This window comes from Lingula anatina, chromosome 5 (assembly GCF_051362555.1).
Source record: "Lingula anatina isolate TDL-2025a chromosome 5, LinAna3.0, whole genome shotgun sequence".
Lineage (NCBI taxonomy): Eukaryota > Metazoa > Brachiopoda > Lingulata > Lingulida > Lingulidae > Lingula > Lingula anatina.
Window position 1 is genome coordinate 21620918 of NC_141771.1, and position 14434 is coordinate 21635351.

Genomic DNA, 14434 nt, shown 5'->3' on the forward strand with positions numbered 1-14434 from the left:
AACTGAAAATTACATTGAAAAGACTGGCAAATCCCAGGCCTTAAAATAGTTAAAAGTTAATAATTGTGTGAAATCTTGTGGAATATTTCTGAAATTTGTACAAATGATGCTTAGCAATAATTAAAATCTGTGATAAGCTGATCAGTTATCTGAGTCCTTTTTTTAAGTGTCAAGTGTATGGGAAATTGATCATCAGAAGAGTGAGAATTAACCAAAAGAAATATTTCAATATTGCAATGTATTATTTACTCTGATAGTAAACAGCAAATGTGATGATTTGAGGTTGTTTGTGTAAGAGGTTGCAAATTACCTATAACTGTCATCTGGAAAACAATATATACCCATACAAGACTTCTCCTTACTACCTCTGGAAGATGTAGATATACAACTCCTTACAAAGGGTTACTGGAATCAGTGAGGTGGAAACGTGAAGTGACGCAGTGTATTGACAGTTCAGGTGAATCCTTCCTTTCAGATGTTTGTGGGGTTTGTGGACAAGGAAGCCTGTAACCCGATTTTCTCAATATACCTCCTCAATGCTACAAGGAATGCTGCACTTCACAAGGTCAAAGGTAATGTCAACGTCATTTCTGCTTTCTCCAGTCCTGTATATGTCTGCAGTTACTGTCACAAAAAACATTTCATTTCACAGTGTGAGAATTAAGTTTTGTTCTCTGACACTTGATCATTAACGCACTTATATTCGTGACAACAATCCTTACAGGTGTTTACATTACGGCCAGCAGCAAGCAGCAAATTTTCTCCAGATAGACCAAGGTAAAGATGACAGCACCTCCATGATAGTTCCAGTGTGGGTTTCCAGTAGGGAAAATCCGTCACAGAAAATCCTGACATCAGCTCTCCTGGACACGCAAAACATTTTAGATATTTTTTTTCACTTTCAATATGGCAGATAAGGTGGTCCATGCTAGTAAAAGTGGTAAGCAGGGCAGAACCATGTCTCTGGACACTACCATAATGAAATGGCGTAAGCTCACAGACTTTGTAGCTGATCCAGTTGTAAACACCTCGCCTAGTTTAGACTAAGAATATAATGATGAATGCAATAAGAGTGACAAATTTCCAAGGCCGTTATGTCCCAAAGTTTCGGTTCATTCAAAGGGGAGGAATCTTGCACCGCAGGACAAAAGCAACGTGATAGTGATAGTGGATATTGGCTATTTTAAAAGCCATAGCGGACTCAGAGGCTAGAGTGATGCTGCGAATATCTCAGCTGGATCAACACTTTGAAGAACGCATTTTAGGGAAGGTGAATGCAATTATCGATAGCAAGGTGGAAGCGGAATTACGTGGGATACGTGACGCGTTTGAAGTGTCATTAAATAATGTAACAGACAAGCTATCTTCCATACGCCAAACTACAGTGCCCACGGAGGACCTGTGGCTATAAGAAATTTTAATTATGGTGATAATTAATGAAAACATGATGAGCAAGGTGAATGCTTTATTACGAGAGGGCCTTAAGCTCAAGGTTCAGGTAGCAACAGCTGAAAGAAAACCTGTGTACAACAATAGACTGGCATTGTCATCGCCCGTTTTCACACAAACGAGGACAAAAAATGTGTTATGCAGGTAAAAAGCCGATTGAAGGATTCTTGTGTACATTTAAATATCTCAGTTAATCACAACAAACCTAAGCACGTACGTGACATGGAAACAAGCATGCAAAACCTTATGTAGGGGTCCATGTTCCACCCTACCCAGGTTCTTCTAATATTTTACTTGTCACTGATGCATGGGAGAGGGAATATAACTACAAACTCACATCTTCAGTTCCAAGTCTAAAAGTCCTTTATTAAGTCCAAGCATTCAGCCTTTATACACATTATCTCCAGAGAATCTATCTGCATGCCACAGTGGCAGCAACTCATTTAAATACTAATTGCAATGCAATAGATAACAATTGAGGGCTTCTACTTTTAAGTTATACCTTGTGAATAGCATTCCAGGGCCCCGTAACTCAAAAGCATTGCGCATTGTGACTGAGCACAAGCGTCTCAATAACTCACCCATACCATATAATACATTGTAGCCTCTATGTGATATCGCTATTTGCAATGCTTTCGAGTTGAGGGGCCCTGGTACACGGGACCATGTGATATTTGCAGGTAACTCCATTGTGGAAGCCTGCCATTATAATAGGTCCAGTAACCTCAGATCAGGAGCTAGTGCTAGAAACCGCAATGCTGGCTGGACTACTGTTAATCCAGGTCGGCGTAGAGGTATTCACAGGGACAGGTCAAATGATGATAGGGAGGAGGTGTATTATTGTATTATTGAAATGTGAGGCGATTGGATTTAGAACTCGACAATCTTGAATATGTTGTATTCGAGGTAATAGGACACGGTAACCAGAAACATGGCATAGTAGTGTGTTACCGTCCTCCTGCTTATGACGCTGTATGAACTCCTGAATTTATTAGTCAATTCAGAACTATTTTAGAAAACTGAGAGAACGGTTACTGATTTATGCGTTATGGCCCTTGGGTGATTTCAACTTTTCCAGTATTGACAATCAGTATACAATGAAGCACTGTGATCCGTTCTTTAATTTTACTTTGACACAGATGGTACATGAACCTACACATTGGTCAGGGAATACTCTCGATCTAGACTTGTAAAACAGACCTGAGCAAATATGTGATTTAGAGGTCTGGCCTGACGGTTTTTGCTTGGATCATTATCCAGTAGTGTTTACGTTTGAAATGAATGCGAGTAGGGTACGCTCGCTGATTCAATATTAGATTGGAAGCATGCAGATCTACAAGGGTTGAGAAATTTCTTTTGTGAGAGGCTTATTGGTCATGGTTCTGATTTGAGGGTAGATAATGCCAATTATAATGTTAAACGTGTGGAATGATTGGCTGTTTTGTGGTAAATGAGGGAATAGATTGCTTAGCACCATAGCGCTATTGGTCATTTTACCACAATAGAGTAAATGCCGATAGAATACCAAAATCTGTTAGTTACAATGGTGTGAAGGGAGTTGATTGCAGTGATAAAGCCAAATTGTTCAATGATTAATTTACTGTTGTCTTTTCTAATGGTGATTTTTTTATTGCAATAAAAAAAAATGTAAGTACATTTAAACGTTACAAGCACACAATACTCATTACAATAGCACAGTCCACAAGGTTTTAACATACAGAAATAATTACTGTCGATAACTTGTATACATTTAACTACACAAACCATATACACATATCCATTTCTGCCATATAACATTGAATGTTTCTACATTTTGAGATACAATGTATTTTTCCTTATAGATTTTGAGGCTTATAGAGACGCTGTTCTATGAAGAGATGTATGACAAAGGATATAGACAAGTGAATGATCTTATTAATGAACATGGTAGACTATATTCATATAAAGAATTTACTGAACTCGCTAACATTAAAATCAACTTTTTACAATATAATATTATTGCGACCATAAATGATCTGTACAGAAAAAATGACAATCCCCATAAAATCAAAACTTACTGTCCGTGGCAACCAGAAAGTACACAAATTATTGTTAGACATACAAGTGGCTCAAAAGATATGTACGACATATTCTAATGATAGTATAGTTTTGCCAGATATTGACAATGTGGTCGAACCTTCATTAGAATGTTTTGAATTTATGACCGAAGAGGTGTTAAATTGTATTTCAAGTCTTGATGTAAACAAAGCTTATGGTCCTGTCAGAATTCTGCCAAAACTATTGAAGGAATGTGCCACGTACATCATAAAGTGACTCTTGTGCATTCTTATTTAATTTTAGTACGTTGTCTGGCGAGCTGCATATTATTTGGAAGTTGGCGAATATCACGCCTATGAACAAAAAGGGTAACAAGGGTAAGGTAGAAAACTACAGGCCAGTATCTTTGTTATGTACTATTTCCAAGGTTATGGAGAGGTTGATCCACACTAAACTGACCGAACTAATCCTACCTTAACGTTATGACGCTCATCATGGTTTTCCTGCACAGCATTCAACTAGCACCCAGCAAGTACAAGCATTACATTCAATAGGGGAAAATTTGGATAGAGGTGAACAGATTGTCATTTATCTAGATTTTAGCAAGGCATTTGATGTCATGCCTCATCAACTTTTGGTACACAAGCTGCGTAGTTTTGGCATAAATGGTAGATTATTGAACTGGTTTAGTGGTTATCTATTTGGAAGATAGCAAAGAGTATGCTTAAATGGTGAAACCTCATATACTAATGGTGTAACTTCTGGAGTTCCACAAGGATCAATCTTGGGGCCACTGATGTTTTTACTTGATGTCAGTGACTTACCTGAGGTTGTTGACCAGTTATTGCATTATTTTAAAGTGTCGTACTATTATTTGCCAGTTGTTTTAATTATGCTCTTTTAAGTTCATATATATAATTTTGTAATCAATAAAGTCATTCAAATAAAAAAATATATATTACAAGAGCATTACAGCATAAAGATAGCTGTTGTTATCTTAGATATTGTTGTCAACAATGATCGCCACAAACAGTCATTAATTGTTCCCAGATTTCTGGCTTACAGGTAAATTCATCTGAAATTGTACCCATTATTTCCTGTTTCACTAAAGACTTTATTCCAGCAAATCGATCCCACATAGCAGTTACGGAAGGCCTTTTGATTGGTTACAACTGTCCGATAGCCCTTGCTCCTAGAAAGTCTTGATTGGAAGTGAAAATCAGCCATTTGCAGTCCAGACTCTAGTTGGTTGGGGGCATGGAAGGGTATTCTATTTCTTCCAGTGTCAATGTCAATGTTAACATCGCTCATCCTACTACCATTAAAGAATGACCCCAGTGTTTTCACGAGAGGTGATCAGAGTGCTAGAAAGAAGCTTCCCTCATGATAAAAGCTGTGATGCTCAAGTTTCACAGGAAGACACACAGTTCCTCGACTTATTGGAGATGAACATCTGCCAACGAGGTGATGGTCATCTTGAAACGCCACTACCATTTAAGAGACAACCAATGCTTCCCAACAACAAAAACCACTTGCCTGACTCCACCTGAGTCACCTGAAAAGAAAAATAGACTAGATACCAAAGCCAGCAAATATACAGACATCTTATTTGAAACGAGGCAGCAAAGCTTTCAGATGTTCAAACATTAGACAAAACTGCTCAAGCAAACATTGGTCAAGGTGGAAAAAGGGAATATGTCATTCAGATTTCTCTCTGACAGTAGTGGCATAAACCTTGTTGTAATATCATTATGTTTACCTGCAAAAAATCCATTGCCCATTTTTATTTCCCAAACAAGGTGGATTCCTATTTGTGCTGAAACTTGCCACATCCCACATCTTGCAGGCCTGGGTGAGACAAAGGGTTGTTCCTGCTGGCAGCACTCCCTGGCTTCTACCTGTAAAAAAGATGACAGGCACAGGCGAAGGCTCTATGTACAGACAGTGTCTCTAGACTGTGTCTGTACATAAAAACCATGCCCAGCCTGGTAACGTCAGTACATGTGCACCTAGAAGCCACCATGCAGTGTGGAAACAGGAGCTGCAAAAGGAGACAGGAGAAGATATGTGATGGACACATTTTCTGCTAAAAGACAGAGACAGTACTAGAACCAGTTGTGACAAAAATTACCAAAAATTATTGCACCCCGATCCTTTCTGTAATTTGATGAAGTTTATTTCTAGTTAGCGTTGTTTTACCTGAAATACTATTACCGCACTGCCGTGATAAACAGACGAACATGGGAGCCGCCATTGTGTTACATCATATAGCCTTGACATATTTAGGTGGCCTTGTGACCTCAGAATATAAACAAACAACAATGGGGATGGAACCTAGATGTAAATGATGCGCACGTACAACATACGTTAAAGTAAATTGTGAAAAAAGAAAAAAACGCAAGGAGAGTGTTGGAGTGGAAGCATTGTAGTTGGGTTGAAGAAAACAGTACAAAGAGACGTATGTAGAAGAGCGGAAGAGCGGAAGAGCGGCAACATGAGTTACACTGATCTTTCGGACCGCAACTCCAGTAATGTGTTAGCGTAACTGGGAAAACTCTTTAGTTTTGTTATTTTTGAGTTTCTTAGATTTAGCTCACTTGACCAGCAGCCGTTCATGGAGAAATTTTTACTCTTCTGACCCGCGTTTAAATTTACGTGCCCACTGGACTCCCGAATGGAGGGCTCGTGTCACACTGGTGTCAGAAGTGGGATAGCACACACAAGAGTGGAGTATTGTGTATGTATTGCTGTTCATATCGATTCTCCCCAAGAAAAGAAGAGGAAAGGAGAAGAAGAAAGGCAGAAGAAAGAAGATGGAGAATAATTATGAAAATCCAGGACAACAGAATTCGGATGACGGGTGGAGGGAGAGTGTACAGGGCAGCCTACAACAACTATGCGACAGTAAGGAATTTGCTAAGCCACTTATTCAGCTCATCTCTGGCTCTGCAAGTTAACTGGTTAGGGAAAGGGGAAAGGGGGCTTTTTCAAAGCTGAAGCAAATCAGACATCTTGTTGCAAGTAAGTGGAAATAAGTGTTCAAATAAAATGTACTAGAAATGACTATCCAAAAATGCACTTGGGTTCTTTTCTCCTTAAACTTTACTTAATTGTCTAATAAATATAACTTATATATTTTCAGGGAAAAAGAGATATGCTGCAAAAATTCTATAACTCAATTACTCATTCCGTACACCTCACTAGTGTTGCAGAAGTAAAATATGATGATGGTTAAATCATTGCTAATCATCCTTTGTTATCTTTTCTTCCAGCTACTGTAAGGAAGAATAGGCTATGTCATGTGGTAACAGAAGCCGAAATAAGTGAGACTATCAAAAAAATGGTTTCGATATGCATGTGACAGGAACGGTGTGCCTATGAGGAGGCATAAGAACAGCATGGTGTCATCACCACCCTGCCTCAATGAACCAAGGGAATACTGCACCATACTGTAGGTTTACATGCCAAGCTAAATACTAGTAAATTGCTGCAATGTGTTTCAGCAATATTAGACATTCACAAATCACTCATCTTTGTCTCTGACCATACTCATTACCACTTTATATTTAAAAAGTCACAGATCACAATATTAAATAAAACCGAACTAAATATTAAGTAATAGCATGACGAGGGGATTATCCGAAAAAAACAACATGCTTTTCCAACAAAATATATCAAAAACAAAATCTACAGCACATAAAGCTCTATGACACATACAAGGGAGACGGAGACAACTTTTTATGAAAGCAACAAATTAGACATTGGCAAATGATTTCGTTCTTTCAGAGACAAAAAGGGCACTAAGATATCCACTTCAGCATCAGTTATATGTAATTGAAGTTCATCAATATTATCATTTTTAGTATTTCTATTAACGTTGCAACTGCTTTATTCCATTTTATATTTCAGGTTCATGTTGTAGTCAGCAAAATAAATCATCACCTACCTCCATCCACTTGGTTTTCTACACCAACAGACAGAAAAGCTACAAAAAATTACAGTTATGGAGGAATAAGGAAATGCTTGCAAATCTATGCTGTAATTTCTGTGATTCTGAATTTTAAACAGCAAAGTTAATTTACTTTGAATGATTTATAAATTGGTAAAACATGGCAGATAATTCTAGACACATTTTCCTTAAAAATCTCAGTTGTAGACAAAGGAGAAAGATACATAGTTTGTTGTGTCTTTGAGTGCATTTGATGGAGCTTAAATTTGCAAGTTGGTGGGATTGTTCCTTCTTCACAAGATAAAGGAAGAAATCTGGCGGAGTTGCGCATATAACATCTGTGGGACTACAGAGACAACTGCATTAATTGGAGTAATACAATCTTGTGCTGTAAGAACATGCAACATATTCAGAATAGAACCACAGGCCTACCCAACTACCAGACTCGATACCTACAGATCCAGAATAAACCGGTATATCAGACCACACTACCCGTTTTCAAGGTGTGTGTCAGATCGCATTACAGAGTATCATACCCCATCACAAATTTTGTAGCCCTACCTGTCGTCCGGGTATCGCGCCTCGTTTTCGTCAAGTAGGAGTCGTATGAATATGTACAACAACATGGCGACAGACGGTAGTCGGTGAAAAAATCACATAATTTTATTTAACCCCTGACAGAATATACTTCCGCTATCAAAATTAGGTATACTTTTCTAAATTAATATATAAGTTTGCAAGTTCTTATTTATAAACCATCATTGGCTATGTTCAAACCTAAATTTTATGTAAAAAAATTGCGGTATTGTCAGATTTTTAGCATAAACAGGGAAAATTGCAGCAGCACATGAATCTAGATGAGATGCACTACTTTCCAACCCTGCTTAGGATCATGGCTATCACATAGCGCACCAGGCAAAATCAGTGTGGTGGCTGATACTCTGTAATGCGATCTGACACACACCTTGAAAACGGGTAGTGTGGTCTGATATACCGGTTTATTCTGGATCCGTAGGTGCCCAGTCTGGTAGTTGGGTAGGCCTGAACCAGTTGAACTGTTAAAAACAGTTTGCCTTGCTTTAACTGTAATTATGAACCTAAGAGCAGCTGAATTCCTAAATGTAAATCTGAAAAACACAATCCTTTTCACAAGCTGAACGCAGAACCTATTTATGAACATGTATAAGAACTCAAATCACCCCCTTGAAGTAATATGAAATATTATAGGGAGTGTGGAGGAGGTTGGCACATGGGGCAGCTTAAAACATTGCCTTTCTTGGAAAACTAAGGACTCTGCAGGAGACGGTGCTGCCACGTACATGCATATACATATTTAAGTAATTATAATAGTGAATTCAACTTAGGAATATGCTTCAGCTGTAACTAGTAGTTTGTAGGTGTAAAGAAAAAAACAATACATATCCTAATTCCACGCTCGGAACTCTCCCCTCTTATGAGGTGAGAAAATACATTGGGCCAAGTGCCTTATGAAATGGTCAATAATTCTTATAAATCACAATAAATGAAATGTTGTGTGTTCTGACAATCCATGTATTCGTCCCTAGAAGATATTTCAAGAGAAAGATTTATCTTTCAAAGAGTCTTTTCATGTTTTACACCATATTTTTAAGAGGGTCAAAGTGGGGATTCCTGGCGGGATTCCGAGAGCAGGAATTCTCCCTTAAAGCGCTACGACATGGGTGGAACTCCCCCCAAATTTGATCGAAATTGAAAATTAAAGATTGATAACAATTCATTGATTTATGAACCTAAGAGCCTATGAACCTTTGGAAAACACTTCAACTACTAAAATCAACGAACTGTTGTTGGTGTCACAGTGTTTATTAAATTTATTTTTGAAAAAACAAATCATCAAATGGTGTCAAAAATGAATAAAGGTAAATATTACCCAATCAAGAGCCGATCAGTCATAGGGAAGATCAATATTGATTGGAGACGATAATTTCCTGCGGATCTATGGGTATATGAACGAGCAAAAATCACTAATTGCACCTATGTTTCTCGGGAGAGATGGCAGCATACCTTATTTTCAATGTCGAAAAAGTTCAGACACCCCACGTCTACAGGAAGAGGATTGACCAGCATGGCTGATTCAAGGATGCTGAAACAAGCAAAGAAGAGATCTGGAGGCTGGTGAGGGTATGGAGCCGGCACTTGTAAGATCCATCAACACACCGAGGTGCGCAGAACTCAAAATGACTTCCATTCCATCGCCGGATTCCCGAGAGTGCTGGGGTGTGTGGATAGCACCATGATTGCCATTAAATCCCCTACGGCTGACGTTGAAAACGCCTAAGTCTGCCGTAAAGGCTTCCATGCCATTAATGTCCAGGCTATTTGTAATGCTCAACTTATGTAAGTACATGTTTTTCTTTTATCATTTATTTTTAACAGTACAAGGTCAATATATATGTATATTTATATATATCTGTCATGATATCATCAAAATGTAAACACACATAATTGGGTCACGTGTAGCAATCACAACTACCGCAATTGTGTTGGTTGTACTTCCAGTCATATTAAACTATTAATGGTTGAGAAAAAAGAGAAAAAAAAGATTTTGCATTTCTGTACACAAAAAAACAAACAAAAAAACTCATTGTTGAAAGAAGAAATCATTTTAATTTTCAATAACTTTTTTTACGCTTTGAATATACAGCAACTTTAAATTAAGTATCTTTACCATTGTAAAATATTATTTCATTATAATCATTATTTATTTATTTTATCTATTTTATTTATTTTTTTGTTTAAATTTTTCTGATGCAGTGTGCAGATGGCCAGGGAGCACTTACAATAGCTTCATTTTCACTAACAGTGGGATTGGACAGCATTTTGAAGGTACGGATGCAGAGGATATTCCAGGATTCCTCCTGGGAGATTCCAGTTATCCTCTGTGCCCATATCTTATGACTCCTAAAGCCAACCCTCAAACAGATCCTGAAATTAAATACAACAGGGCACATATATCAACAAGGAACACCATCGAGAGGGCCCTTGGTGTTTAAAAAAGCAGGAGGAGGTAATTATTTTCTTTCTTTTTTTTTTTTTTTTTTTTTACTTTTACATCATTAACTTGCAAAACATTCGTAAAATTTTTTTAAATAAGTTTTCTTACATCAGCATTTGCTTTCTGGATTAATTGAATTTCTTGTTTCATTTTTCCAGGTGTCTGGACAGATCAGGGGGCAGCCTACAATACTCCACAGATGTGGCCTGTAATATCATTATGGCTTGTTTCAGGTTGAATAACTTATGCATTCGCGCTGGACTCCCATTACCAGGGGATGTCCAGCAGTTGGAGCCTGATGAGCTGCTCCCCCACCTTGGCAAAGACTGTCCAGATGGGTTATAAGAGCCAGGGAAGAACTCATCAGGCACAAGTTTTCATGATTTTTTTTTTCTTTTTCTTTTTTTTTTTGGTATGGGCATAGGGCACCGTCCTAGTTACTAGTAAGAATGCAACATAAAAGACTGTGTCAATTTCATTGTGTTGTATATATTGCATACATTGGCAAAAAAAAAAAAAAAAAAAAAGGGTGGAGCAGGTTGGAACAATGTTTTTTCAACAACTGACAGACCCTCTCTTTATGCCTGGAGATATTTGGCCTTTTGGTTAAATTGCACTAAAAATCAGGTGGAAGAAAGTCAGGGAGAACTAGATTCTTAACACACTTTTTTACAAATGGATTCTTAATTGCACAGCAAGCAACATGAAGAATTCAATGAAAACTACTGGAAAAAAGAAATCAAAAACAGGTTAGCATTTGGTTGAAGCCACTCAGCAGTAATGCCATTGGAGACAAGCAGCCAGGACAACGCCAAACAAAATAACGAATAAACAAGAAAAAGTTGCAATTGTACATTGCCAGACAAGTGTCCTCAACCAGGGGAATGCGACGTTGAATGTGAAGGCCAAATATAAATAGGTCACCACTAATGGCGCTTTAATCCCTGCGAATTTTTGATCAATGCGATGAACATTTACATTTTATCTTTATTTTTTTATTTGGTTTTTTGCATGGACAAGTTGCGCAAGTTGTGTAAAGAATTGTGTTTAGAACATGTGTCCACATAGGGTTTGTAAATATGAATCCAAATGTTCATTGACATATATAAAGAAGTGTTAAATGAGAAATGTCACTTTATTGTTTAGACTGGATTGACATTCTGTGTCAAGTGTCAGTGAAACTACAAGCATAACCATTCAATATTAACATTATTCAAATGTATGCACCTACTGTACTGGTAGTGTGCAGTTATATGTTTTATGCAGAGAGCAATGCCTCCAATGACCTTGACACTGACTGAACTCCATATGACCTAATGGATAAGACGGCTTGATGGCTGTGCCTTTAAAGAGGCGCAAATTGGAATGCTGTATGTTGTATTCAACAACAACTTTATGTCCTCATTACTAGTAAAAGGAAAGTCAAGTACCTTGTTACAATTCACTGTCAAGCTTACTGTTTGTAATTAGGGATGGTTGTCCCATTAAAGACCACTATAACAGAATTAGTGCTTCTCTATGGACACTACCACCAGAGTCCTAAAGCTTGGAACTGAAAGCAATGAGAAAAATATTGGAGGAAAACCCCACCAAACTGACCTAGGACAGTTGAAGACATTGTTTTAGCAAGAGGTGCCTCACCAGAAGTGCCTTCAACAGGTTGTTCAGAAGACAGTTTACTGACCATGTTGACGCTTGCTATGAAAATATTCGATTCTCCGCCTACTGACTGAATAGTTTTGATTATCATTGTTTTGCACAAATGTGTGTTGATAACAAAAATATAAATATATTTGTGTTTTCAAACTATGTATACAAGAGATAATTATTAGCAATGGGAATTTCCAGTCAGAACAACATGCACCTCTATATCAGATGCATCAAACTAAAATTACATCTTAAATTTATACACTGAACTCTTTGTCACATGAAAGGGAGATGGGGGCAACTTCCTTCCAAAAGGGCCAAGCCAGCTTTGCTGCACAAAGACAATCACTGGATTCCAAACATGATGGACGAGGCCAGATAGAGGTATGCCAAAACTTGGAGAATTGAGGTATATAAATCATTAAAAGCACTTAATAATAAAATGTATAAAGCTAATTTTAAAATATGGAATATTACATACCTTACAGCTTAACCATTTACTTTGGCAATTTTGAAAATTGTTTGAACTATGGTAAAGTCAAATTACAGGAAATGTCTTCAAAATACTGCCATCTGATCTCATTTTTGGAAGTAGCGATAAAGTTAAAAACCTTGTAATTCTTCATTCTAAATTTTTTATTTTCAAAAGTACAAAATTAAATTCTAGATTGCTACTTAAACCGGAACTTAAATCTACTTTAATGAGTATAGCAAATCAAAACATATAGTTATTGTTTCAGTTTGTCTTTTTTACTTTTTATTACTTATTAGTTTACTTCTAATTATACATGTATATAAATCTGTATATATTTGTTTGTATATAAATAGGGTGTGCGTGCTAGTGTGTGTGAGGTTGGGTATGTGTGAGTGTGTGCAGGAGCCTTTATTTAAATAAAAATTAAAAAATTGTGATAAAAATAGATAAGTCACTCTGGTACACTTCAAATGTTATCAATTCCTTATCAACCTGAATGTTTAACGTACCATAAAAAATTTAATTAATATAACATAGTATATTTTCTCTTAAGTGTGAGAGTGGGAGTGACTGTAGTTTTCTTTTTTGTACTACATATATGCTGTATTTGTGAAGTATTGTGTCAATAAAAAAAAAAAAAAAAAAAAAAAAAAAAGAATGGTAGACAAGTTGAAAAAATAAGATGTAAGACATTACTGTAGTCCTATGTTTTTTAAGACTGAAAAATTGATTATATATTTCAAGAAATATTGATATATGTTTCAGATTAGATATCTGGCAGCGTATACGATTGACAACATCGGTGCCGAAGAGTAATAAAAGAAACTGTAGCCCACGATGTGCAGTTGTTATACCATGTGTTACAATATCGAAAACCAGTTGTACCATTACTATAGTACAATACACCAAATTAAATATGACTTTCTGAACGATATTTCAGAATGTGATTCAGCATATTTTTACAGTGAGAGATAGAAGTTTTTTTCTAAATATTTATTCTTTATTTCTATTTACAGAGGCAGTTAGGTCGCATCATTCAAACAATGTCTCTGAAGACATTTTTAGATCTTATGTTAAAAATTTTCTGAACGGATTGCAAGACAGGAATGGCAGAAGAAGGAAAAGAGCCGTGAAAGATCTAATTTAAATTATTTGGCTAATTATTAAAGGGGTTCTTACCAATATAGATCAGGCTTATATACCTGTTGGAATTTTAATTATTTAATTTATTTAATTACATGTTTGTAAACATTGTAACAGGATAAGGAAGATTCTTAATTTATTACCTCATGTTAGGGGGTAAGTGCTCTCAGAGCAATGTCTGTACTTGCAGAGAGTTTGGCATGTGTCAGGGATATTGTTATTTACAAGGTGCCTTTTTCATGGGTATTTTTTATGATCTGTTTTGCTTTGCTGCATTGTTAAACTTTGCATTCTATTTGTACTTTTAATATGAACATTATATGTTGCTGTTACTTTTTATTTTAATCTATTAATCAGCTGGTAACATTTGAAGCTGCATTCAGCACGTTTTATGCAGGTGTTGCTTTTATCTTTTTAATGTATTGATCAGCTGAATGTTTTTTCTTGTACATTAGAGGTATTATTCTTATCTTCTATTTTATGTATTAATTGGCTAATTATTTTTGAAACTGCATTCTATACGGATATTGCATTTGAGGAGTGGCCCTTAATTTGTTACATGTATGTTGCCAGCAAGGTTATATAATGTGTAATAATTTTGTTTAGTTTTGAAGCACAGAATAAATACTCAAACCTTGTATGTCTCTTTTTATAGTAATCTTATTGAATAATTTAAAATTTATTATTATTTAAAAAAAAA

General features: G+C 36.5%; 1 long non-coding RNA gene across 4 annotated transcripts in view; it reads right to left on the bottom strand.

Annotated features, from left to right (window-relative positions):
- Positions 1 to 3061: 3061 nt before the first annotated feature.
- Positions 3062 to 14434, bottom strand: part of LOC106160384 (uncharacterized) — a 66119-nt gene continuing 54746 nt past the window's right edge. For 3 of the 4 annotated variants that reach the window (XR_015334562.1, XR_015334563.1, XR_015334564.1), the window contains exons 3-4: positions 5246 to 5384; positions 3062 to 5041 (exon numbers count right to left, since the gene is read on the bottom strand). This is a non-coding gene — a long non-coding RNA (uncharacterized LOC106160384). Of the gene's footprint in view, positions 5042 to 5245; positions 5385 to 9478; positions 9958 to 14434 lie in introns of those variants that run through there. The other variant, XR_015334565.1, reaches the window with a different exon arrangement.